Raw genomic sequence first — 5,119 nt, forward strand, 5'->3', positions numbered from 1 at the left:
GCTTCTCGTACTAGCCTTCTTGCCTCTTTTTTGTCTACAGGAAGTGTTTTAGATTTGAGGTAACTAATTATGGGAGTCATCCACCCTTGGTCCTGGTCTGATATGCTTAAGACCTTCTTTTCTTCTGATGTTGACGGATTTTATAATGTTTCCTGGATGAGGCTTCTATTATTGCCCCCTGGTTTGGTGCTGGCTAGTTTTGAAAGGGCATCAGCTTGGGCATTTTGTTCCCGAGGTATATGTCGGACCTCATATCCCCTAAAATGTCTGAGCTGTTCTTTGATTTTGTCTAGGTATTTCTTCATGATGGGATCTTTGACCTGGTAGGTCCCTTCTATTTGTGAGGTGACTACCTGTGAATCACTGAAAATGGTAAGCTTCTGAGCTCCTACCTCCCTAGCCAGCTTCAGACCAGCCAGTACGGCCTCGTATTCAGCTTGGTTATTTGAGGCATGGAACTTGAACTTTAACGAGAGATCGATTTGGGTTCCCTGATCACTCTCTAAAATTACGCCTGCGCCACTCCTGGTTTTGTTCGATGAGCCATCCACGTAAAGGCTCCACTCTGTGGGGATGCCCGGGGTGTCAGTGTACTCTACGATAAAGTCGGCCAGGTACTGAGACTTGATAGTTGTCTGGGCTTCATACTTGAGGTCGAATTCGGATAACTCGACTGTCCATTGTAGAATTCTTCCCACTAAGTCTGTTTTCTGTAAGATACCCTTTATGGGTTGGTTGATCTGTACTCTGATGGTGTGAGCTTGAAAGTATGGTCGGAGTCGTCGAGAAGTGAGTATAAGGGCGTAGGCGAACTTTTCTATCTTTTGATAGTTTAGTTCAGCCTCTTGTAGAGCTTTACTGATGAAGTAGATGGGTTGTTGCCCATTTTTGTCTTCTCTTACTAGTGCTGAAGCTATTGCCCGACTTCCTACGGCGAGGTATAAGATTAGTTCTTCACCTTCTCTGGGTTAAGATGGATGGTTGCCCCAGGAATGTCTTAAAGTCTTGGAAGGCTTTTTCACATTTTGGGGTCCATTCAAACCTCTTTCCTTTCCTTAGTGTTGCGTAGAAAGGGAGAGATCTTAATGTCGATCCAGCTAGGAATCTAGACAAAGCTGCTAGTCTTCTGTTGAGCTGTTGGACCTACTTAACACAGGTCGGGCTTTTCATGCTAAGTATGGCCTGGCATTTGTCCGGGTTTGCTTCAATCCCCCTTTGAGTGAGCATGAAGCCCAGGAATTTGCCAGCTTCTACTATGAAGGTGTACTTTGCAGGGTTAAGTCTCATCCCATGCTTTCTTATGGTGTTGAACACTTCAGCGAGGTCGGATAATAACGTTTTCTCTCCTTGTGTCTTTACCAGCATGTCATCTACATAAACCTCCATTAGCTTTCCGATGTGATTGGCGAACACTTTGTTCATCAATCTTTGATATATAGCCCCTGTGTTCTTGAGTCCAAAGGGCATAACTACATAGTAGTAGTTTGCTCTTGGGGTTAGGAATGAGGTTTTCTCCTGGTCGGGTTAATACATCGGGATTTTGTTGTATCCTGAGTAAGCATCCATGAAGGAGAGGTATTTGTATTCCGATGAAGTGTCGACTAGTGTGTCTATATTCGAGAGTGGGTAAGGATCTTTTGGGTAGGCTTTGTTGAGGTCGGTGTAATCAGTGCACATCCGCCACTTCCCATTTGACTTTTTGACCAATACTACATTAGCTAGCCAAAATGGGTACTTTACCTCCCTTATGAACCCTGCTTCTAGCAAGGCCTGTACCTATTCCTCTACGGCTTGCGACCTCTCTGGGCCGAGCTTCCTACATCTCTAGTGCACTGGCCAAGACCTGGGATATACGGCTAACTTATGACACATTAATCCGGGATCAATACCGGGTATGTCGGCGGCCTTCCAGGCGAAGAGGTCGGAGTTGTCTTTTAGGAGCTTTGTTAGCAGCTCCTTTAGGTCTCCATTTAGATTTGCCCCTATGTTTGTTGTTTTTCCTTTAGCGTCTCCAATTTGAACTTCTTCGGTCTCACCTTCTGGCTGAGGGCAGAGTTCTTCACGAGGTCAGATTTTCCCGAGTTCTATAGTATTGGTATGCGAAATTGCTACTCAGATTAGGTTGTAAAATTATTTGTTCATTCTTTCCCTGGCAATGCACCAAAAATGGATGCACAGAACCATGGTCCAAACATAACTTCACAACTTCGCACAACTAACCAGCAAGTGCACTAGGTCGTCCAAGTAATAAAACCTTACGTGAGTAAGGGTCGATCCCATGGAGATTGTTGGCCTGAAGCAAGCTATGGTCACCTTGTAAATCTCAGTCAGGCGGATATCAAATGGTTATGGAGTTTTTGAATATATATAATAAATAAACAGAAAATAAAGATAAAGATACTTATGTATATCATTGGTGAGAATTTCAGATAAGCGTATAGAGATGCCCTCGTTCCTCTGAACCTCTGCTTTCCCGCTGTCTTCATCCAATCAGTCTTACTCCTTTCCATGGCAAGCTTTCTGTAAGGGCATCACCGTTGTCAATGGCTACATCCCATCCTCTTGTGAAAAAGGTCCAAATGCTCTGTCACGGCACGGCTAATCATCTGAGGTTCTCGATCATACTGGAATAGGATTCACCCTCCTTTTGCGTCTGTCACTACGCCCAGCACTCGCGAGTTTGAAGTTCGTCACAGCCATCCCTTCCCAGATCCTACTCGGAATACCACAGACAAGGTTTAGACTTTTTGGATCTCAGGAATGGCCATCCATGGGTTCTAACTTATACCACGAAGATATTAATAACTCGGACTCAGTCCCCTGTATTAGATATCTAAGAGATATTCATTCTAGCTTGTTTGCATGTAGAACGGAAGTGTTTGTCAGGCACGCATTTATAAGTGAGAATGATGATGAGCGTCACATAATCATCACATTCATCATGTTCTTGGGAATGAATGGATATCTTAGAAGCGGAATAAGTTGAATTGAATAGAAAACAGTAGTACTTTGCATTAAATCTTTGAGGAACAGCAGAGCTCCACACCTTAATCTATGGAGTGTAGAAACTCTACCGTTGAAAATACATAAGTGATGAAGGTCCAGGCATGGCCGAATGGCCAGCCCCCAAACGTGATCAACATGATCCAAAGATGAACTAAAAATCATAAGATGTCTAATACAATAGTAAAAAGTCCTATTTATACTAAACTAGTTACTAGGGTTTACAGAAGTAAGTAATTGATGCATAAATCCACTTCCGGGGCCCACTTGGTGTGTGCTTGGGCTGAGCTTAAAGTTTATACGTGGAGAGGTCATTCTTGGAGTTGAACGCCAGTTTGTAACGTATTTCTGGCGTTCAACTCTGGCTTGGGACGTGTTTCTGGCGTTTAACTCTAGACTGCAGTGTAGAACTGGCGTTCAACACCCATTTGCATCGTCTAAACTCGGCCAAAGTATGGACTATTATCTATTGCTGGAAACCCTGGATGTCTACTTTCCAACGCAATTGAAAGTGCGCCATTTTGAGTTCTGTAGCTCTAGAAAATCCACTTTGAGTGCAGGGAGGTCAGAATCCAACAGCATCAGCAGTCCTTCTTCAACCTCTAAATCTGATTTTTGCTCAAGTCCCTCAATTTCAGCCAGAAAATACCTGAAATCATAGAAAAACACACAAACTCATAGTAAAGTCCAGAAATGTGAATTTAACATAAAAACTAATGAAAGCATCCCTAAAAGTAACTAGATCCTACTAAAAACATACTAAAAACAATGCCAAAAAGCGTATAAATTATCCGCTCATCACAACACCAAACTTAAATTGTTGCTTGTCCCCAAGCAACTGAAAATCAAGTAGGATGAAAAGAAGAGAATATACTATAAATTCCAAAATATCAATGAAACATAGCTCCAATCAGATGAGCGGGACTTGTAGCTTTTTGCCTCTTGAATAGTTTTGGCATCTCACTTTATCCATTGAGGTTTAAAATGATTGGCATCTATAGGAACTTAGAGTTCAGATAGTGTTATTGATTCTCCTAGTTCAGTATGTTGATTCTTGAACACAGCTACTTTATGAGTCTTGGCCGTGGCCCTAAGCACTTTGTTTTCCAGTATTACCACCGGATACATAAATGCCACAGACACATAATTGGGTGAACCTTTTCAGATTGTGACTCAGCTTTGCTAAAGTCCCCAATTAGAGGTGTCCAGGGTTCTTAAGCACACTCTTCTTTTGCTTTGGACCTTGACTTTAACCGCTCAGTCTCAAATTTTCACTTGACACCTTCACGCCACAAGCACATAGTTAGGGACAGCTTGGTTTAGCCGCTTAGGCCAGGATTTTATTCCTTTAGGCCCTCCTATCCACTGATGCTCAAAGCCTTGGGATCCTTTTTATTTACCTTTGCCTTTTGGTTTTAAGGGCTATTGGCTTTTTGCTCTTGCCTTTTGGTTTTAAGAGCTTTTGGCTTTTTCTGCTTGCTTTTTCTTTTTCTTTCTATTTTTTTTTTTTGCTATTTTTTTTTTCGCAAGCTTCCTTTATTCACTGCTTTTTCTTGATTCAAGAATCAAGTTTATGATTTTTTAGATTATCAAATAACATGTCTCCTTGTCATCATTCTTTCAAGAGCCAACATATTTAACATTCATAAACAACAACTTCAAAAGACATATGCACTGTTCAAGCATTCATTCAGAAAATAAAAAGTATTGTCACCACATCAATATAATTAAACTAAGTTCAAGGATAAATTCAAAACTCATGTACTTCTTGTTCTTTTGAATTAAAACATTTTTCATTTAAGAGAGGTGATGGATTCATAGGACATTCATAACTTTAAGACAAAGTTACTAAATACTAATGATCATGTAATAAGACACAAACATGGATAAGCACTTAACATAAAGAAAACGAAAAACAGAGAATGTAAGAACAAGGAATGAGTCCACCTTAGTGATGGTGGTGTTTCCTTCTTGAGGAACCAATGATGTCCTTGAGCTCTTCTATGTCTCTTCCTTGTCTTTGCTGCTCCTCCCTCATTGGTTTTTGATCTTCTCTAATTTCATGAAGGATGATGGAGTGCTCTTGATGTTCCACCCTTAGTTGTCCATGTTGGAA

This window comes from Arachis hypogaea, chromosome 11 (genome assembly GCF_003086295.3).
Source record: "Arachis hypogaea cultivar Tifrunner chromosome 11, arahy.Tifrunner.gnm2.J5K5, whole genome shotgun sequence".
NCBI lineage: Eukaryota > Viridiplantae > Streptophyta > Magnoliopsida > Fabales > Fabaceae > Arachis > Arachis hypogaea.